Below are 22,623 nucleotides of genomic sequence, written 5' to 3'. Positions count from 1 at the left end.
AACGAGAGCGAGAGCGAACGAGAGCGAGAGCGAACGAGAGCGAGAGCGAACGAGAGCGAGAGCGAACGAGAGCGAACGCGAACGAGAGCGAACGCGAACTAGAGCGAGAGCGAACGCGAACTAGAGCGAGAGCAAACGAGAACTAGAACGAGAGCGAACGAGAACTAGAGCGAGAGCGAGAGCAAACGAGAACTAGAACGAGAGCGAGAGCAAACGAGAACTAGAACGAGAGCGAACGAGAACTAGAGCGAGAGCGAGAGCGAACGAGAACTAGAGCGAGAGCGAACGAGAACTAGAACGAGAGCGAACGAGAACTAGAACGAGAGCGAACGAGAACTAGAACGAGAGCGAACGAGAACTAGAACGAGAGCGAACGAGAACTAGAACGAGAGCGAACGAGAACTAGAACGAGAGCGAACGAGAACTAGAACGAGAGCGAACGAGAACTAGAACGAGAGCGAGAGCGAACGAGAACTAGAACGAGAGCGAACGAGAACGAGAGCGAACGAGAACTAGAGCGAGAGCGAACGAGAACTAGAGCGAGAGCGAACGAGAACTAGAACTAGAGCGAGAGCGAACGAGAACTAGAACTAGAACGAGAGCGAGAGCGAACGAGAACTAGAGCGAGAGCGAACGAGAACTAGAGCGAGAGCGAACGAGAACTAGAGCGAGAGCGAACGAGAACTAGAGCGAGAGCGAACGAGAACTAGAGCGAGAGCGAATGAGAACTAGAGCGAGAGCGAACGAGAACTAGAGCGAGAGCAAACGAGAACTAGAACGAGAGCGAACGAGAACTAGAGCGAGAGCGAGAGCAAACGAGAACTAGAACGAGAGCGAGAGCAAACGAGAACTAGAACGAGAGCGAACGAGAACTAGAGCGAGAGCGAGAGCGAACGAGAACTAGAGCGAGAGCGAACGAGAACTAGAACGAGAGCGAACGAGAACTAGAACGAGAGCGAACGAGAACTAGAACGAGAGCGAACGAGAACTAGAACGAGAGCGAACGAGAACTAGAACGAGAGCGAACGAGAACTAGAACGAGAGCGAGAGCGAACGAGAACTAGAACGAGAGCGAACGAGAACGAGAGCGAGAGCGAACGAGAACTAGAACTAGAGCGAGAGCGAACGAGAACTAGAACTAGAACGAGAGCGAGAGCGAACGAGAACTAGAGCGAGAGCGAACGAGAACTAGAGCGAGAGCGAACGAGAACTAGAGCGAGAGCGAACGAGAACTAGAACGAGAGCGAGAGCGAACGAGAACTAGAACGAGAGCGAGAGCGAACGAGAACTAGAACGAGAGCGAGAGCGAACGAGAACTAGAACTAGAACGAGAGCGAGAGCGAACGAGAACTAGAGCGAGAGCGAACGAGAACTAGAACTAGAGCGAGAGCGAACGAGAACTAGAACTAGAACGAGAGCGAGAGCGAACGAGAACTAGAGCGAGAGCGAACGAGAACTAGAGCGAGAGCGAACGAGAACTAGAGCGAGAGCGAACGAGAACTAGAACGAGAGCGAGAGCGAACGAGAACTAGAACGAGAGCGAGAGCGAACGAGAACTAGAACGAGAGCGAGAGCGAACGAGAACTAGAACGAGAGCGAACGAGAACTAGAGCGAGAGCGAACGAGAACTAGAACGAGAGCGAACGAGAACTAGAACGAGAGCGAATGAGAACTAGAGCGAGAGCGAACGAGAACTAGAGCGAGAGCGAACGAGAACTAGAACGAGAGCGAACGAGAACTAGAACGAGAGCGAACGAGAACTAGAGCGAGAGCGAACGAGAACTAGAGCGAGAGCGAACGAGAACTAGAACGAGAGCGAACGAGAGCGAGAGCGAACGAGAGCGAGAGCGAACGAGAGCGAGAGCGAACGAGAGCGAGAGCGAACGAGAGCGAGAGCGAACGAGAGCGAGAGCGAACGAGAGCGAGAGCGAACGAGAGCGAGAGCGAACGAGAGCGAGAGCGAACTAGAGCGAGAGCGAACGCGAACTAGAGCGAGAGCAAACGAGAACTAGAACGAGAGCGAACGAGAACTAGAGCGAGAGCGAGAGCAAACGAGAACTAGAACGAGAGCGAACGAGAACTAGAGCGAGAGCGAGAGCGAACGAGAACTAGAGCGAGAGCGAACGAGAACTAGAACGAGAGCGAACGAGAACTAGAACGAGAGCGAACGAGAACTAGAACGAGAGCGAACGAGAACTAGAACGAGAGCGAACGAGAACTAGAACGAGAGCGAACGAGAACTAGAACGAGAGCGAGAGCGAACGAGAACTAGAACGAGAGCGAACGAGAACGAGAGCGAGAGCGAACGAGAACTAGAGCGAGAGCGAACGAGAACTAGAGCGAGAGCGAACGAGAACTAGAACTAGAGCGAGAGCGAACGAGAACTAGAACTAGAACGAGAGCGAGAGCGAACGAGAACTAGAGCGAGAGCGAACGAGAACTAGAGCGAGAGCGAACGAGAACTAGAGCGAGAGCGAACGAGAACTAGAACGAGAGCGAACGAGAACTAGAACGAGAGCGAACGAGAACTAAAACGAGAGCGAGAGCGAACGAGAGCGAGAGCGAACGAGAGCGAGAGCGAACGAGAGCGAGAGCGAACGAGAGCGAGAGCGAACGAGAGCGAGAGCGAACGAGAGCGAGAGCGAACGAGAGCGAGAGCGAACGCGAACTAGAACGAGAGCGAACGAGAACTAGAGCGAGAGCGAACGAGAACTAGAACGAGAGCGAACGAGAACTAGAACGAGAGCGAACGAGAACTAGAACGAGAGCGAACGAGAACTAGAACGAGAGCGAACGAGAACTAGAACGAGAGCGAACGAGAACTAGAACGAGAGCGAGAGCGAACGAGAACTAGAACGAGAGCGAACGAGAACGAGAGCGAGAGCGAACGAGAACTAGAGCGAGAGCGAACGAGAACTAGAGCGAGAGCGAACGAGAACTAGAACTAGAGCGAGAGCGAACGAGAACTAGAACTAGAACGAGAGCGAGAGCGAACGAGAACTAGAGCGAGAGCGAACGAGAACTAGAGCGAGAGCGAACGAGAACTAGAACGAGAGCGAACGAGAACTAGAACGAGAGCGAACGAGAACTAGAGCGAGAGCGAACGAGAACTAGAACGAGAGCGAACGAGAGCGAGAGCGAAGGAGAGCGAGAGCGAACGAGAGCGAGAGCAAACGAGAACTAGAACGAGAGCGAACGAGAACTAGAGCGAGAGCGAGAGCAAACGAGAACTAGAACGAGAGCGAACGAGAACTAGAGCGAGAGCGAGAGCGAACGAGAACTAGAGCGAGAGCGAACGAGAACTAGAACGAGAGCGAACGAGAACTAGAACGAGAGCGAACGAGAACTAGAACGAGAGCGAACGAGAACTAGAACGAGAGCGAACGAGAACTAGAACGAGAGCGAACGAGAACTAGAACGAGAGCGAACGAGAACTAGAACGAGAGCGAGAGCGAACGAGAACTAGAACGAGAGCGAACGAGAACGAGAGCGAGAGCGAACGAGAACGAGAGCGAGAGCGAACGAGAACTAGAGCGAGAGCGAACGAGAACTAGAACTAGAGCGAGAGCGAACGAGAACTAGAACTAGAACGAGAGCGAGAGCGAACGAGAACTAGAGCGAGAGCGAACGAGAACTAGAGCGAGAGCGAACGAGAACTAGAGCGAGAGCGAACGAGAACTAGAACGAGAGCGAACGAGAACTAGAACGAGAGCGAACGAGAACTAGAACGAGAGCGAGAGCGAACGAGAACTAGAACGAGAGCGAACGAGAACTAGAACGAGAGCGAACGAGAACTAGAGCGAGAGCGAACGAGAACTAGAACGAGAGCGAACGAGAACTAGAGCGAGAGCGAACGAGAACTAGAACGAGAGCGAACGAGAACTAGAACGAGAGCGAACGAGAACTAGAGCGAGAGCGAACGAGAACTAGAGCGAGAGCGAACGAGAACTAGAACGAGAGCGAACGAGAACTAGAACGAGAGCGAACGAGAACTAGAACGAGAGCGAACGAGAGCGAGAGCGAAGGAGAGCGAGAGCGAACGAGAGCGAGAGCGAACGAGAGCGAGAGCGAACGAGAGCGAGAGCGAACGAGAGCGAGAGCGAGAGCGAACGAGAGCGAGAGCGAACGAGAGCGAGAGCGAGAGCGAACGAGAGCGAGAGCGAGAGCGAACGAGAGCGAGAGCGAGAGCGAACGAGAGCGAGAGCGAACGAGAGCGAGAGCGAACGAGAGCGAGAGCGAACGAGAGCGAGAGCGAACGAGAGCGAGAGCGAACGAGAGCGAGAGCGAACGAGAGCGAACGAGAACGAGAGCGAACGAGAACGAGAGCGAGAGCGAACGAGAGCGAGAGCGAACGAGAGCGAGAGCGAGAGCGAACGAGAGCGAGAGCGAGAGCGAACGAGAGCGAGAGCGAACGAGAGCGAGAGCGAACGAGAGCGAGAGCGAACGAGAGCGAGAGCGAACGAGAGCGAGAGCGAACGAGAGCGAGAGCGAACGAGAGCGAGAGCGAACGAGAGCGAGAGCGAGAGCGAACGAGAGCGAGAGCGAGAGCGAACGAGAGCGAGAGCGAGAGCGAACGAGAGCGAGAGCGAACGAGAGCGAGAGCGAACGAGAGCGAGAGCGAACGAGAGCGAGAGCGAACGAGAGCGAGAGCGAACGAGAGCGAGAGCGAACGAGAGCGAGAGCGAACGAGAGCGAGAGCGAACGAGAGCGAGAGCGAGAGCGAACGAGAGCGAGAGCGAGAGCGAACGAGAGCGAGAGCGAACGAGAGCGAGAGCGAACGAGAGCGAGAGCGAACGAGAGCGAGAGCGAACGAGAGCGAGAGCGAACGAGAGCGAGAGCGAACGAGAGCGAGAGCGAACGAGAGCGAGAGCGAACGAGAGCGAGAGCGAACGAGAGCGAGAGCGAACGCGAACTAAAGCGAGAGCGAGCGAGAGCGAACGAGAGCGAGAGCGAACGAGAGCGAGAGCGAACGAGAGCGAGAGCGAACGAGAGCGAGAGCGAACGAGAGCGAGAGCGAACGAGAGCGAACGCGAACTAAAGCGAGAGCGAGCGAGAGCGAACGAGAGCGAGAGCGAACGAGAGCGAGAGCGAACGAGAGCGAGAGCGAACGAGAGCGAGAGCGAACGAGAGCGAGAGCGAACGAGAGCGAACGAGAGCGAGAGCGAACGAGAGCGAGAGCGAGCGAGAGCGAACGAGAGCGAGAGCGAACGAGAGCGAGAGCGAGCGAGAGCGAACGAGAGCGAACGAGAGCGAACGAGAGCGAACGAGAGCGAACGAGAGCGAGAGCGAACGAGAACTAGAGCGAACGAGAACTAGAGCGAACGAGAACTAGAGCGAACGAGAACTAGAGCGAACGAGAACGCGAACGAGAACTAGAGCGAGAGCGAACGCGAACTAGAGCGAGAGCGAACGCGAACTAGAGCGAGAGCGAACGAGAACTAGAGCGAGAGCGAACGAGAGCGAACGAGAGCGAACGAGAGCGAACGAGAGCGAACGAGAGCGAACGAGAGCGAACGAGAGCGAACGAGAGCGAACGAGAGCGAACGAGAGCGAACGAGAGCGAACGAGAGCGAGAGCGAACGAGAGCGAGAGCGAACGAGAACTAGAGCGAGAGCGAACGAGAACTAGAGCGAGAGCGAACGAGAACTAGAGCGAGAGAGCGAACGAGAACTAGAGCGAGAGAGCGAACGAGAACTAGAGCGAGAGAGCGAACGAGAACTAGAGCGAGAGAGCGAACGAGAACTAGAGCGAGAGAGCGAACGAGAACTAGAGCGAGAGAGCGAACGAGAACTAGAGCGAGAGCGAACGAGAACTAGAGCGAGAGAGCGAACGAGAACTAGAGCGAGAGAGCGAACGAGAACTAGAGCGAGAGAGCGAACGAGAACTAGAGCGAGAGAGCGAACGAGAACTAGAGCGAGAGAGCGAACGAGAACTAGAGCGAGAGAGCGAACGAGAACTAGAGCGAGAGAGCGAACGAGAACTAGAGCGAGAGAGCGAACGAGAACTAGAACGAGAGCGAACGAGAGCGAACGCGAACTAGAGCGAGAGCGAACGCGAACTAGAACTAGAGCGAGAGCGAACGAGAACTAGAGCGAGAGCGAACGAGAACTAGAGCGAGAGCGAACGAGAACTAGAGCGAGAGCGAACGAGAACTAGAGCGAGAGCGAACGAGAACTAGAGCGAGAGCGAACGAGAACTAGAGCGAGAGCGAACGAGAACTAGAGCGAGAGCGAACGAGAACTAGAGCGAGAGCGAACGAGAACTAGAGCGAGAGCGAACGAGAACTAGAGCGAGAGCGAACGAGAACTAGAGCGAGAGCGAACGAGAACTAGAGCGAGAGCGAACGAGAACTAGAGCGAGAGCGAACGAGAACTAGAGCGAGAGCGAACGAGAACTAGAGCGAGAGCGAACGAGAACTAGAGCGAGAGCGAACGAGAACTAGAGCGAGAGCGAACGAGAACTAGAGCGAGAGCGAACGAGAACTAGAGCGAGAGCGAACGAGAACTAGAGCGAGAGCGAACGAGAACTAGAGCGAGAGCGAACGAGAACTAGAGCGAGAGCGAACGAGAACTAGAGCGAGAGCGAACGAGAACTAGAGCGAGAGCGAACGAGAACTAGAGCGAGAGCGAGAGCGAATAGAGCGAGAGCGAACGAGAACTAGAGCGAGAGCGAACTAGAGCGAGAGCGAACTAGAGCGAGAGCGAACTAGAGCGAGAGCGAACTAGAGCGAGAGCGAACTAGAGCGAGAGCGAACTAGAGCGAGAGCGAACTAGAGCGAGAGCGAACTAGAGCGAGAGCGAACTAGAGCGAGAGCGAACTAGAGCGAGAGCGAACTAGAGCGAGAGCGAACTAGAGCGAGAGCGAACTAGAGCGAGAGCGAACTAGAGCGAGAGCGAACTAGAGCGAGAGCGAACTAGAGCGAGAGCGAACTAGAGCGAGAGCGAACTAGAGCGAGAGCGAACTAGAGCGAGAGCGAACTAGAGCGAGAGCGAACTAGAGCGAGAGCGAACGAGAACTAGAGCGAGAGAGCGAACGAGAACTAGAGCGAGAGAGCGAACGAGAACTAGAGCGAGAGAGCGAACGAGAACTAGAGCGAGAGAGCGAACGAGAACTAGAGCGAGAGAGCGAACGAGAACTAGAGCGAGAGAGCGAACGAGAACTAGAGCGAGAGAGCGAACGAGAACTAGAGCGAGAGAGCGAACGAGAACTAGAGCGAGAGAGCGAACGAGAACTAGAGCGAGAGAGCGAACGAGAACTAGAGCGAGAGAGCGAACGAGAACTAGAGCGAGAGAGCGAACGAGAACTAGAGCGAGAGAGCGAACGAGAACTAGAGCGAGAGAGCGAACGAGAACTAGAGCGAGAGAGCGAACGAGAACTAGAGCGAGAGAGCGAACGAGAACTAGAGCGAGAGAGCGAACGAGAACTAGAGCGAGAGAGCGAACGAGAACTAGAGCGAGAGAGCGAACGAGAACTAGAGCGAGAGAGCGAACGAGAACTAGAGCGAGAGAGCGAACGAGAACTAGAGCGAGAGAGCGAACGAGAACTAGAGCGAGAGAGCGAACGAGAACTAGAGCGAGAGAGCGAACGAGAACTAGAGCGAGAGAGCGAACGAGAACTAGAGCGAGAGAGCGAACGAGAACTAGAGCGAGAGAGCGAACGAGAACTAGAGCGAGAGAGCGAACGAGAACTAGAGCGAGAGAGCGAACGAGAACTAGAGCGAGAGAGCGAACGAGAACTAGAGCGAGAGAGCGAACGAGAACTAGAGCGAGAGAGCGAACGAGAACTAGAGCGAGAGAGCGAACGAGAACTAGAGCGAGAGAGCGAACGAGAACTAGAGCGAGAGAGCGAACGAGAACTAGAGCGAGAGAGCGAACGAGAACTAGAGCGAGAGAGCGAACGAGAACTAGAGCGAGAGAGCGAACGAGAACTAGAGCGAGAGAGCGAACGAGAACTAGAGCGAGAGAGCGAACTAGAGGAGAGAGAGAACTAGAGCGAGAGAGCGAACGAGAACTAGAGCGAGAGAGCGAACGAGAACTAGAGCGAGAGAGCGAACGAGAACTAGAGCAGAGAGAGCGAACGAGAACTAGAGCGAGAGAGCGAACGAGAACTAGAGCACTAGAGCGAGCGAGCAAACGAGAACTAGCGAGAGAGCAAACGAGAACTAGAGCGAGAGAGCAAACGAGAACTAGAGCGAGCGAGCAAACGAGAACTAGAGCGAGCGAGCAAACGAGAACTAGAGCACTAGAGCGAGCGAGCAAACGAGAACTAGAGCACTAGAGCGAGCGAGCAAACGAGAACTAGAGCACTAGAGCGAGCGAGCAAACGAGAACTAGAGCACTAGAGCGAGCGAGCAAACGAGAACTAGAGCACTAGAGCGAGCGAGCAAACGAGAACTAGAGCACTAGAGCGAGCGAGCAAACGAGAACTAGAGCACTAGAGCGAGCGAGCAAACGAGAACTAGAGCACTAGAGCGAGCGAGCAAACGAGAACTAGAGCACTAGAGCGAGCGAGCAAACGAGAACTAGAGCACTAGAGCGAGCGAGCAAACGAGAACTAGAGCACTAGAGCGAGCGAGCAAACGAGAACTAGAGCACTAGAGCGAGCGAGCAAACGAGAACTAGAGCACTAGAGCGAGCAAACGAGAACTAGAGCACTAGAGCGAGCAAACGAGAACTAGAGCGAGCGAGCAAACGAGAACTAGAGCGAGCGAGCAAACGAGAACTAGAGCGAGCGAGCAAACGAGAACTAGAGCACTAGAGCGAGCGAGCAAACGAGAACTAGAGCACTAGAGCGAGCGAGCAAACGAGAACTAGAGCACTAGAGCGAGCAAACGAGAACTAGAGCGAGCGAGCAAACGAGAACTAGAGCACTAGAGCGAGCGAGCAAACGAGAACTAGAGCGAGAGAGCGAACGAGAACTAGAGCGAGAGAGCGAACGAGAACTAGAGCGAGAGAGCGAACGAGAACTAGAGCGAGAGAGCGAACTAGAGCACTAGAGCGAGCGAGCGAACGAGAACTAGAGCACTAGAGCGAGCGAGCAAACGAGAACTAGAGCACTAGAGCGAGAGCGAACGAGAACTAGAGCACTAGAGCGAGCGAGCAAACGAGAACTAGAGCACTAGAGCGAGCGAGCAAACGAGAACTAGAGCACTAGAGCGAGCGAGCAAACGAGAACTAGAGCACTAGAGCGAGCGAGCAAACGAGAACTAGAGCACTAGAGCGAGCGAGCAAACGAGAACTAGAGCACTAGAGCGAGCGAGCAAACGAGAACTAGAGCACTAGAGCGAGCGAGCAAACGAGAACTAGAGCACTAGAGCGAGCAAACAAGAACTAGAGCGAGCAAACGAGAACTAGAGCGAGCAAACGAGAACTAGAGCACTAGAGCGAGCGAGCAAACGAGAACTAGAGCGAGCGAGCAAACGAGAACTAGAGCGAGCGAGCGAGAACTAGAGCACTAGAGCGAGCGAGCAAACGAGAACTAGAGCACTAGAGCGAGCGAGCAAACGAGAACTAGAGCACTAGAGCGAGCAAACGAGAACTAGAGCACTAGAGCGAGCGAGCAAACGAGAACTAGAGCACTAGAGCGAGCGAGCAAACGAGAACTAGAGCACTAGAGCGAGCGAGCAAACGAGAACTAGAGCACTAGAGCGAGCGAGCAAACGAGAACTAGAGCACTAGAGCGAGCGAGCAAACGAGAACTAGAGCGAGCGAGCAAACGAGAACTAGAGCACTAGAGCGAGCAAACGAGAACTAGAGCGAGCGAGCAAACGAGAACTAGAGCACTAGAGCGAGCAAACGAGAACTAGAGCGAGCAAACGAGAACTAGAGCGAGCAAACGAGAACTAGAGCGAGCAAACGAGAACTAGAGCGAGCAAACGAGAACTAGAGCACTAGAGCGAGCAAACGAGAACTAGAGCACTAGAGCGAGCGAGCAAACGAGAACTAGAGCACTAGAGCGAGCGAGCAAACGAGAACTAGAGCACTAGAGCGAGCGAGCAAACGAGAACTAGAGCACTAGAGCGAGCGAGCAAACGAGAACTAGAGCACTAGAGCGAGCGAGCAAACGAGAACTAGAGCACTAGAGCGAGCGAGCAAACGAGAACTAGAGCACTAGAGCGAGAGCGAACGAGAACTAGAGCACTAGAGCGAGCGAGCAAACGAGAACTAGAGCACTAGAGCGAGCGAGCAAACGAGAACTAGAGCACTAGAGCGAGCGAGCAAACGAGAACTAGAGCACTAGAGCGAGCGAGCAAACGAGAACTAGAGCACTAGAGCGAGCGAGCAAACGAGAACTAGAGCACTAGAGCGAGCGAGCAAACGAGAACTAGAGCACTAGAGCGAGCGAGCAAACGAGAACTAGAGCACTAGAGCGAGCGAGCAAACGAGAACTAGAGCACTAGAGCGAGCGAGCAAACGAGAACTAGAGCACTAGAGCGAGCGAGCAAACGAGAACTAGAGCACTAGAGCGAGCGAGCAAACGAGAACTAGAGCACTAGAGCGAGCGAGCAAACGAGAACTAGAGCACTAGAGCGAGCAAACGAGAACTAGAGCGAGCGAGCAAACGAGAACTAGAGCACTAGAGCGAGCAAACGAGAACTAGAGCGAGCAAACGAGAACTAGAGCGAGCAAACGAGAACTAGAGCGAGCAAACGAGAACTAGAGCGAGCAAACGAGAACTAGAGCGAGCAAACGAGAACTAGAGCACTAGAGCGAGCGAGCAAACGAGAACTAGAGCACTAGAGCGAGCGAGCAAACGAGAACTAGAGCACTAGAGCGAGCAAACGAGAACTAGAGCGAGCGAGCAAACGAGAACTAGAGCACTAGAGCGAGCGAGCAAACGAGAACTAGAGCGAGCGAGCAAACGAGAACTAGAGCACTAGAGCGAGCGAGCAAACGAGAACTAGAGCGAGCGAGCAAACGAGAACTAGAGCGAGCGAGCAAACGAGAACTAGAGCACTAGAGCGAGCAAACGAGAACTAGAGCGAGCGAGCAAACGAGAACTAGAGCACTAGAGCGAGCAAACGAGAACTAGAGCGAGCAAACGAGAACTAGAGCGAGCAAACGAGAACTAGAGCGAGCAAACGAGAACTAGAGCACTAGAGCGAGCGAGCAAACGAGAACTAGAGCACTAGAGCGAGCGAGCAAACGAGAACTAGAGCACTAGAGCGAGCGAGCAAACGAGAACTAGAGCACTAGAGCGAGCGAGCAAACGAGAACTAGAGCACTAGAGCGAGCGAGCAAACGAGAACTAGAGCACTAGAGCGAGCGAGCAAACGAGAACTAGAGCACTAGAGCGAGCGAGCAAACGAGAACTAGAGCACTAGAGCGAGCGAGCAAACGAGAACTAGAGCACTAGAGCGAGCGAGCAAACGAGAACTAGAGCGAGCGAGCAAACGAGAACTAGAGCACTAGAGCGAGCGAGCAAACGAGAACTAGAGCACTAGAGCGAGCGAGCAAACGAGAACTAGAGCACTAGAGCGAGCGAGCAAACGAGAACTAGAGCGAGCGAGCAAACGAGAACTAGAGCGAGCGAGCAAACGAGAACTAGAGCGAGCGAGCAAACGAGAACTAGAGCGAGCGAGCAAACGAGAACTAGAGCGAGCGAGCAAACGAGAACTAGAGCGAGCGAGCAAACGAGAACTAGAGCGAGCGAGCAAACGAGAACTAGAGCGAGCGAGCAAACGAGAACTAGAGCGAGCGAGCGAGCACTAGAGCGAGAGCACTAGAGCGAGCGAGCACTAGAGCGAGAGCTAGAGCGAGCGAGCACTAGAGCGAGAGAACGAGAACTAGAGCGAGCACTAGAGCGCGAACGAGAACTAGAGCGAGCACTAGAGCGCGAGCGAGCACTAGAGCGCGAGCGAGCACTAGAGCGAGAGCGAGCACTAGAGCGAGAGCGAGCACTAGAGCGAGAGCGAGCACTAGAGCGAGAGCGAGCACTAGAGCGAGAGCGAGCACTAGAGCGAGAACTAGAGCGAGAACTAGAGCGAGAACTAGAGCGAGCACTAGAGCGAGCACTAGAGCGAGCACTAGAGCGAGCACTAGAGCGAGCACTAGAGCGAGAACTAGAGCGAGAACTAGAGCGAGAGCGAGCACTAGAGCGAGAGCGAGCACTAGAGCGAGCACTAGAGCGAGCACTAGAGCGAGCACTAGAGCGAGCACTAGAGCGAGAACTAGAGCGAGAACTAGAGCGAGAACTAGAGCGAGAGCGAGCACTAGAGCGAGAACTAGAGCGAGAGCGAGCACTAGAGCGAGAACTAGAGCGAGAGCGAGCACTAGAGCGAGAGAGAGCGAACGAGCACTAGAGCGAGAGAGCGAACGAGCACTAGAGCGAGAGAGAGCGAACGAGCACTAGAGCGAGAGAGAGCGAACGAGCAATAGAGCGAGAGAGAGCGAACGAGCACTAGAGCGAGAGAGAGCGAACGAGCAATAGAGCGAGAGAGAGCGAACGAGCAATAGAGCGAGAGAGAGCGAACGAGCACTAGAACGAGAGAGAGCGAGCACTAGAGCGAGAGAGAGCGAGCACTAGAGCGAGAGAGAGCGAGCACTAGAGCGAGAGAGAGCGAGCACTAGAGCGAGAGAGAGCGAGCACTAGAGCGAGAGAGAGCGAGCACTAGAGCGAGAGAGAGCGAGCACTAGAGCGAGAGAGAGCGAGCACTAGAGCGAGAGAGAGCGAGCACTAGAGCGAGAGAGAGCGAACGAGCACTAGAGCGAGAGAGAGCGAACGAGCACTAGAGCGAGAGAGAGCGAACGAGCACTAGAGCGAGAGAGAGCTAACGAGAACTAGAGCGAGAGAGCTAACGAGAACTAGAGCGAGAGAGCTAACGAGAACTAGAGCGAGAGAGCTAACGAGAACTAGAGCGAGAGAGCTAACGAGAACTAGAGCGAGAGAGCTAACGAGAACTAGAGCGAGAGAGCTAACGAGAACTAGAGCGAGAGAGCTAACGAGAACTAGAGCGAGAGAGCTAACGAGAACTAGAGCGAGAGAGCTAACGAGAACTAGAGCGAGAGAGCTAACGAGAACTAGAGCGAGAGAGCTAACGAGAACTAGAGCGAGAGAGCTAACGAGAACTAGAGCGAGAGAGCTAACGAGAACTAGAGCGAGAGAGCTAACGAGAACTAGAGCGAGAGAGCGAGCGAGCACTAGAGCGAGAGAGCGAGCGAGCACTAGAGCGAGAGAGCGAGCGAGCACTAGAGCGAGAGAGCGAGCGAGCACTAGAGCGAGAGAGCGAGCGAGCACTAGAGCGAGAGAGCGAGCGAGCACTAGAGCGAGAGAGCGAGCGAGCACTAGAGCGAGAGAGCGAGCGAGCACTAGAGCGAGAGAGCGAGCGAGCACTAGAGCGAGAGAGCGAGCGAGCACTAGAGCGAGAGCGAGCACTAGAGCGAGAGCGAGCACTAGAGCGAGAGCGAGCACTAGAGCGAGAGCGAGCGAGCACTAGAGCGAGAGCGAGAGCGAACGAGAACTAGAACGAGAGCGAGAGCGAACGAGAACTAGAACGAGAGCGAGAGCGAACGAGAACTAGAACGAGAGCGAGAGCGAACGAGAACTAGAACGAGAGCGAACGAGAACTAGAGCGAGAGCGAACGAGAACTAGAGCGAGAGCGAACGAGAACTAGAACGAGAGCGAACGAGAACTAGAACGAGAGCGAACGAGAACTAGAGCGAGAGCGAACGAGAACTAGAGCGAGAGCGAACGAGAACTAGAACGAGAGCGAACGAGAACTAGAACGAGAGCGAACGAGAACTAGAGCGAGAGCGAACGAGAACTAGAGCGAGAGCGAACGAGAACTAGAACGAGAGCGAACGAGAGCGAGAGCGAACGAGAGCGAGAGCGAACGAGAGCGAGAGCGAACGAGAGCGAGAGCGAACGAGAGCGAGAGCGAACGAGAGCGAGAGCGAACGAGAGCGAGAGCGAACGAGAGCGAGAGCGAACGAGAGCGAGAGCGAGAGCGAACGAGAGCGAGAGCGAACGAGAGCGAGAGCGAACGAGAGCGAGAGCGAACGAGAGCGAGAGCGAACGAGAGCGAGAGCGAACGAGAGCGAGAGCGAACGAGAGCGAGAGCGAACGAGAGCGAGAGCGAACTAGAGCGAGAGCGAACTAGAGCGAACGCGAACTAGAGCGAACGCGAACTAGAGCGAGAGCGAACGCGAACTAGAGCGAGAGCAAACGAGAACTAGAACGAGAGCGAGAGCGAACGAGAACTAGAGCGAGAGCGAGAGCAAACGAGAACTAGAGCGAGAGCGAGAGCGAACGAGAACTAGAGCGAGAGCGAGAGCGAACGAGAACTAGAGCGAGAGCGAACGAGAACTAGAACGAGAGCGAACGAGAACTAGAACGAGAGCGAACGAGAACTAGAACGAGAGCGAACGAGAACTAGAACGAGAGCGAACGAGAACTAGAACGAGAGCGAGAGCGAACGAGAACTAGAACGAGAGCGAACGAGAACGAGAGCGAGAGCGAACGAGAACTAGAGCGAGAGCGAACGAGAACTAGAGCGAGAGCGAACGAGAACTAGAACTAGAGCGAGAGCGAACGAGAACTAGAACTAGAACGAGAGCGAGAGCGAACGAGAACTAGAGCGAGAGCGAACGAGAACTAGAGCGAGAGCGAACGAGAACTAGAGCGAGAGCGAACGAGAACTAGAACGAGAGCGAGAGCGAACGAGAACTAGAGCGAGAGCGAACGAGAACTAGAACGAGAGCGAGAGCGAACGAGAACTAGAGCGAACGAGAACTAGAGCGAGAGCGAACGAGAACTAGAACGAGAGCGAACGAGAACTAGAACGAGAGCGAACGAGAACTAGAACGAGAGCGAACGAGAACTAGAGCGAGAGCGAACGAGAACTAGAGCGAGAGCGAACGAGAACTAGAACGAGAGCGAACGAGAACTAGAACGAGAGCGAACGAGAACTAGAGCGAGAGCGAACGAGAACTAGAGCGAGAGCGAACGAGAACTAGAACGAGAGCGAACGAGAGCGAGAGCGAACGAGAGCGAGAGCGAAGGAGAGCGAGAGCGAACGAGAGCGAGAGCGAACGAGAGCGAGAGCGAACGAGAGCGAGAGCGAACGAGAGCGAGAGCGAGAGCGAACGAGAGCGAGAGCGAACGAGAGCGAGAGCGAACGAGAGCGAGAGCGAACGAGAGCGAGAGCGAACGAGAGCGAGAGCGAACGAGAGCGAGAGCGAACGAGAGCGAGAGCGAACGAGAGCGAACGCGAACTAGAGCGAGAGCGAACGCGAACTAAAGCGAGAGCGAGCGAGAGCGAACGAGAGCGAGAGCGAACGAGAGCGAGAGCGAACGAGAGCGAGAGCGAACGAGAGCGAGAGAGAACGAGAGCGAGAGCGAACGAGAGCGAGAGCGAACGAGAGCGAGAGCGAACGAGAGCGAACGCGAACTAAAGCGAGAGCGAGCGAGAGCGAACGAGAGCGAGAGCGAACGAGAGCGAGAGCGAACGAGAGCGAGAGCGAACGAGAGCGAGAGCGAACGAGAGCGAGAGCGAACGAGAGCGAGAGCGAACGAGAGCGAGAGCGAACGAGAGCGAGAGCGAACGAGAGCGAGAGCGAGCGAGAGCGAGAGCGAACGAGAGCGAGAGCGAACGAGAGCGAGAGCGAACGAGAGCGAGAGCGAACGAGAGCGAACGAGAGCGAACGAGAGCGAACGAGAGCGAACGAGAGCGAACGAGAGCGAACGAGAGCGAGAGCGAACGAGAGCGAGAGCGAACGAGAACTAGAGCGAACGAGAACTAGAGCGAACGAGAACTAGAGCGAACGAGAACTAGAGCGAGAGCGAACGCGAACGAGAACTAGAGCGAGAGCGAACGCGAACTAGAGCGAGAGCGAACGAGAACTAGAGCGAGAGCGAACGAGAACTAGAGCGAGAGCGAACGAGAACGAGAGCGAACGAGAGCGAACGAGAGCGAACGAGAGCGAACGAGAGCGAACGAGAGCGAACGAGAGCGAACGAGAGCGAACGAGAGCGAGAGCGAACGAGAGCGAGAGCGAACGAGAGCGAACGAGAGCGAGAGCGAACGAGAACTAGAGCGAACGAGAACTAGAGCGAACGAGAACTAGAGCGAACGAGAACTAGAGCGAGAGCGAACGAGAACTAGAGCGAGAGAGCGAACGAGAACTAGAGCGAGAGAGCGAACGAGAACTAGAGCGAGAGAGCGAACGAGAACTAGAGCGAGAGAGCGAACGAGAACTAGAGCGAGAGAGCGAACGAGAACTAGAGCGAGAGAGCGAACGAGAACTAGAGCGAGAGAGCGAACGAGAACTAGAGCGAGAGAGCGAACGAGAACTAGAGCGAGAGAGCGAACGAGAACTAGAGCGAGAGAGCGAACGAGAACTAGAGCGAGAGAGCGAACGAGAACTAGAGCGAGAGAGCGAACGAGAACTAGAGCGAGAGAGCGAACGAGAACTAGAGCGAGAGAGCGAACGAGAACTAGAGCGAGAGAGCGAACGAGAACTAGAGCGAGAGAGCGAACGAGAACTAGAGCGAGAGAGCGAACGAGAACTAGAGCGAGAGAGCGAACGAGAACTAGAGCGAGAGAGCGAACGAGAACTAGAGCGAGAGAGCGAACGAGAACTAGAGCGAGAGAGCGAACGAGAACTAGAGCGAGAGAGCGAACGAGAACTAGAACGAGAGCGAGAGCGAACGAGAACTAGAACGAGAGCGAACGAGAGCGAACGCGAACTAGAGCGAGAGCGAGAGCGAACGAGAACTAGAGCGAGAGCGAACGAGAACTAGAGCGAGAGCGAACGAGAACTAGAGCGAGAGCGAACGAGAACTAGAGCGAGAGCGAACGAGAACTAGAGCGAGAGCGAACGAGAACTAGAGCGAGAGCGAACGAGAACTAGAGCGAGAGCGAACGAGAACTAGAGCGAGAGCGAACGAGAACTAGAGCGAGAGCGAACGAGAACTAGAGCGAGAGCGAACGAGAACTAGAGCGAGAGCGAACGAGAACTAGAGCGAGAGCGAACGAGAACTAGAGCGAGAGCGAACGAGAACTAGAGCGAGAGCGAACGAGAACTAGAGCGAGAGCGAACGAGAACTAGAGCGAGAGCGAACGAGAACTAGAGCGAGAGCGAACGAGAACTAGAGCGAGAGCGAACGAGAACTAGAGCGAGAGCGAACGAGAACGAGAACTAGAGCGAACGAGAACTAGAGCGAGAGCGAACGAGAACTAGAGCGAGAGCGAACGAGAACTAGAGCGAGAGCGAACGAGAACTAGAGCGAGAGCGAACGAGAACTAGAGCGAGAGCGAACGAGAACTAGAGCGAGAGCGAACGAGAACTAGAGCGAGAGCGAACGAGAACTAGAGCGAGAGCGAACGAGAACTAGAGCGAGAGCGAACGAGAACTAGAGCGAGAGCGAACGAGAACTAGAGCGAGAGCGAACGAGAACTAGAGCGAGAGCGAACGAGAACTAGAGCGAGAGCGAACGAGAACTAGAGCGAGAGCGAACGAGAACTAGAGCGAGAGCGAACGAGAACTAGAGCGAGAGCGAACGAGAACTAGAGCGAGAGCGAACGAGAACTAGAGCGAGAGCGAACGAGAACTAGAGCGAGAGCGAACGAGAACTAGAGCGAGAGCGAACGAGAACTAGAGCGAGAGCGAGAGCGAATGAGAGCGAGAGCGAATGAGAGCGAGAGCGAATGAGAGCGAGAGCGAGAGCGAACGAGAGCGAGAGCGAGAGAGCGAACGAGAACTAGAGCGAGAGCGAACGAGAACTAGAGCGAGAGCGAACGAGAACTAGAGCGAGAGCGAGAGCGAATGAGAGCGAGAGCGAATGAGAGCGAGAGCGAATGAGAGCGAGAGCGAGAGCGAACGAGAGCGAGAGCGAGAGAGCGAACGAGAACTAGAGCGAGAGAGCGAACGAACTAGAGCGAGAGAGCGAGCGAACTAGAGCGAGAGAGCGAACGAGAACTAGAGCGAGAGAGCGAACGAACTAGAGCGAGAGAGCGAGCGAACTAGAGCGAGAGCGAACTAGAGCGAGAGCGAACTAGAGCGAGAGCGAACTAGAGCGAGAGCGAACTAGAGCGAGAGCGAACTAGAGCGAGAGCGAGAGCGAACTAGAGCGAGAGCGAGAGCGAACTAGAGCGAGAGCGAGAGCGAACTAGAGCGAGAGCGAGAGCGAACTAGAGCGAGAGCGAGAGCGAACTAGAGCGAGAGCGAGAGCGAACTAGAGCGAGAGCGAGAGCGAACTAGAGCGAGAGCGAACTAGAGCGAGAGCGAACGAGAACTAGAGCGAGAGCGAGAGCGAACTAGAGCGAGAGCGAGAGCGAACTAGAGCGAGAGCGAACGAGAACTAGAGCGAGAGCGAACGAGAACTAGAGCGAGAGCGAACGAGAACTAGAGCGAGAGCGAACGAGAACTAGAGCGAGAGCGAACGAGAACTAGAGCGAGAGCGAACGAGAACTAGAGCGAGAGCGAACGAGAACTAGAGCGAGAGCGAACGAGAACTAGAGCGAGAGCGAACGAGAACTAGAGCGAGAGCGAACGAGAACTAGAGCGAGAGCGAACGAGAACTAGAGCGAGAGCGAACGAGAACTAGAGCGAGAGCGAACGAGAACTAGAGCGAGAGCGAACGAGAACTAGAGCGAGAGAGAACGAGAACTAGAGCGAGAGAGAACGAGAACTAGAGCGAGAGCGAACGAGAACTAGAGCGAGAGCGAACGAGAACTAGAGCGAGAGCGAACGAGAACTAGAGCGAGAGCGAACGAGAACTAGAGCGAGAGAGCGAACGAGAACTAGAGCGAGAGAGCGAACGAGAACGAGAGCGAACGAGAACTAGAACGAGAGCGAACGAGAACTAGAACGAGAGCGAGAGCGAACTAGAGCGAGAGCGAACTAGAGCGAGAGCGAACTAGAGCGAGAGCGAACTAGAGCGAGAGCGAACTAGAGCGAGAGCGAACTAGAGCGAGAGCGAACTAGAGCGAGAGCGAACTAGAGCGAGAGCGAACTAGAGCGAGAGCGAACTAGAGCGAGAGCGAACTAGAGCGAGAGCGAACTAGAGCGAGAGCGAACTAGAGCGAGAGCGAACTAGAGCGAGAGCGAACTAGAGCGAGAGCGAACTAGAGCGAGAGCGAACTAGAGCGAGAGCGAACTAGAGCGAGAGCGAACTAGAGCGAGAGCGAACTAGAGCGAGAGCGAACTAGAGCGAGAGCGAACTAGAGCGAGAGAGCGAACTAGAGCGAGAGAGCGAACGAGAACTAGAGCGAGAGAGCGAACGAGAACTAGAGCGAGAGAGCGAACGAGAACTAGAGCGAGAGAGCGAACGAGAACTAGAGCGAGAGAGCGAACGAGAACTAGAGCGAGAGAGCGAACGAGAACTAGAGCGAGAGAGCGAACGAGAACTAGAGCGAGAGAGCGAACGAGAACTAGAGCGAGAGAGCGAACGAGAACTAGAGCGAGAGAGCGAACGAGAACTAGAGCGAGAGAGCGAACGAGAACTAGAGCGAGAGAGCGAACGAGAACTAGAGCGAGAGAGCGAACGAGAACTAGAGCGAGAGAGCGAACGAGAACTAGAGCGAGAGAGCGAACGAGAACTAGAGCGAGAGAGCGAACGAGCACTAGAGCGAGAGAGCGAACGAGCACTAGAGCGAGAGAGCGAACGAGCACTAGAGCGAGAGCGCGAACGAGCACTAGAGCGAGAGCGCGAGCGAGCACTAGAGCGAGAGCGCGAGCGAGCACTAGAGCGAGAGAACGCACTAGAGCGAGAGAGCGATCGAGCACTAGAGCGAGAGCGCGAGCGAGCACTAGAGCGAGAGCGCGAGCGAGCACTAGAGCGAGAGCGCGAGCGAGCACTAGAGCGAGAGCGCGAGCGAGCACTAGAGCGAGAGAACGCACTAGAGCGAGAGAGCGAGCGAGCACTAGAGCGAGAGCGCGAGCGAGCACTAGAGCGAGAGCGCGAGCGAGCACTAGAGCGAGAGCGCGAGCGAGCACTAGAGCGAGAGCGCGAGCGAGCACTAGAGCGAGAGCGCGAGCGAGCACTAGAGCGAGAGCGCGAGCGAGCACTAGAGCGAGCGAGCACTAGAGCGAGAGAGCGAGCACTAGAGCGAGAGAGCGAGCACTAGAGCGAGAGAGCGAGCGAGCACTAGAGCGAGAGAGCGAGCGAGCACTAGAGCGAGAGAGCGAGCACTAGAGCGAGAGAGCGAGCGAGCACTAGAGCGAGAGAGCGAGCACTAGAGCGAGAGAGCGAGCGAGCACTAGAGCGAGAGAGCGAGCACTAGAGCGAGAGAGCGAGCACTAGAGCGAGAGAGCGAGCACTAGAGCGAGAGAGCGAGCACTAGAGCGAGAGAGCGAGCACTAGAGCGAGAGAGCGAGCACTAGAGCGAGAGAGCGAGCACTAGAGCGAGAGAGCGAGCACTAGAGCGAGAGAGAGAGCGAGCACTAGAGCGAGAGAGCGAGCGAGCACTAGAGCGAGAGAGCGAGCGAGCACTAGAGCGAGAGAGCGAGCGAGCACTAGAGCGAGAGAACGAACGAGCACTAGAGCGCGAGCGAGCACTAGAGCGAGAGAGCGAGCGAGCACTAGAGCGAGAGAGCGAGCGAGAGGGTGAACGAGAACTAGAGCGAGAGAGCGAGAGAGCGAACTAGAGCGAGAGAGCGAACGAGAACTAGAGCGAGAGAGCGAACGAGAACTAGAGCGAGAGAGCGAACGAGAACTAGAGCGAGAGAGCGAACGAGAACTAGAGCGAGAGAGCGAACGAGAACTAGAGCGAGAGAGCGAGCGAGCACTAGAGCGAGAGCGCGAGCGAGCACTAGAGCGAGAGCGCGAGCGAGCACTAGAGCGAGAGAACGCACTAGAGCGAGAGAGCGATCGAGCACTAGAGCGAGAGCGCGAGCGAGCACTAGAGCGAGAGCGCGAGCGAGCACTAGAGCGAGAGCGCGAGCGAGCACTAGAGCGAGAGCGCGAGCGAGCACTAGAGCGAGAGCGCGAGCGAGCACTAGAGCGAGAGAACGAACGAGCACTAGAGCGAGCGAGCACTAGAGCGAGAGAGCGAGCACTAGAGCGAGAGAGCGAGCACTAGAGCGAGAGAGCGAGCGAGCACTAGAGCGAGAGAGCGAGCGAGCACTAGAGCGAGAGAGCGAGCGAGCACTAGAGCGAGAGAGCGAGCGAGCACTAGAGCGAGAGAGCGAGCGAGCACTAGAGCGAGAGAGCGAGCGAGCACTAGAGCGAGAGAGCGAGCGAGAGGGCGAACGAGAGCGAGAGGGCGAACGAGAGCGAGAGCGCGAACTAGAGCGAGAGCGCGAACTAGAGCGAGAGCGCGAACTAGAGCGAGAGCGCGAACTAGAGCGAGAGCGCGAACTAGAGCGAGAGCGCGAACTAGAGCGAGAGAGAGCGAACGAGCACTAGAGCGAGAGAGAGCGAACGAGCACTAGAGCGAGAGAGAGCGAACGAGCACTAGAGCGAGAGAGAGCGAACGAGCACTAGAGCGAGAGAGAGCGAACGAGCACTAGAGCGAGAGAGAGCGAACGAGCACTAGAGCGAGAGAGAGCGAACGAGCACTAGAGCGAGAGAGAGCGAACGAGCACTAGAGCGAGAGAGAGCGAACGAGCACTAGAGCGAGAGAGAGCGAACGAGCACTAGAGCGAGAGAGAGCGAACGAGCACTAGAGCGAGAGAGAGCGAACGAGCACTAGAGCGAGAGAGAGCGAACGAGCACTAGAGCGAGAGAGAGCGAACGAGCACTAGAGCGAGAGAGAGCGAACGAGCACTAGAGCGAGAGAGAGCGAACGAGCACTAGAGCGAGAGAGAGCGAACGAGCACTAGAGCGAGAGAGAGCGAACGAGCACTAGAGCGAGAGAGAGCGAACGAGCACTAGAGCGAGAGAGAGCGAACGAGCACTAGAGCGAGAGAGAGCGAACGAGCACTAGAGCGAGAGAGAGCGAACGAGCACTAGAGCGAGAGAGAGCGAACGAGCACTAGAGCGAGAGAGAGCGAACGAGCACTAGAGCGAGAGAGAGCGAACGAGCACTAGAGCGAGAGAGAGCGAACGAGCACTAGAGCGAGAGAGAGCGAACGAGCACTAGAGCGAGAGAGAGCGAACGAGCACTAGAGCGAGAGAGAGCGAGCACTAGAGCGAGAGAGAGCGAGCACTAGAGCGAGAGAGAGCGAGCACTAGAGCGAGAGAGAGCGAGCACTAGAGCGAGAGAGAGCGAGCACTAGAGCGAGAGAGAGCGAGCACTAGAGCGAGAGAGAGCGAGCACTAGAGCGAGAGAGAGCGAGCACTAGAGCGAGAGAGAGCGAGCACTAGAGCGAGAGAGAGCGAGCACTAGAGCGAGAGAGAGCGAGCACTAGAGCGAGAGAGAGCGAGCACTAGAGCGAGAGAGAGCGAGCACTAGAGCGAGAGAGAGCGAGCACTAGAGCGAGAGAGAGCCAACGAGCACTAGAGCGAGAGAGAGCCAACGAGCACTAGAGCGAGAGAGAGCTAACGAGAACTAGAGCGAGAGAGCTAACGAGAACTAGAGCGAGAGAGCTAACGAGAACTAGAGCGAGAGAGCTAACGAGAACTAGAGCGAGAGAGCTAACGAGAACTAGAGCGAGAGAGCTAACGAGAACTAGAGCGAGAGAGCTAACGAGAACTAGAGCGAGAGAGCTAACGAGAACTAGAGCGAGAGAGCTAACGAG

At 55.8% G+C, this 22,623-nt stretch overlaps 1 protein-coding gene across 1 annotated transcript in view; it reads right to left on the bottom strand.

The window, feature by feature from the left end:
- LOC141165509 (proprotein convertase subtilisin/kexin type 4-like) overlaps positions 1-22,623 on the bottom strand; it is a 707,768-nt gene that overhangs the window by 463,843 nt on the left and 221,302 nt on the right. The window lies entirely within an intron of this gene.

This window comes from Phyllobates terribilis, unplaced genomic scaffold, assembly GCF_046119375.1.
Source record: "Phyllobates terribilis strain yellow unplaced genomic scaffold, ASM4611937v1 Scaffold_1__5_contigs__length_1240528914, whole genome shotgun sequence".
Lineage (NCBI taxonomy): Eukaryota > Metazoa > Chordata > Amphibia > Anura > Dendrobatidae > Phyllobates > Phyllobates terribilis.
The sequence above is the reverse complement of the archived record's forward strand: the minus strand, read 5'-3'. Positions and strand labels throughout refer to the sequence as shown.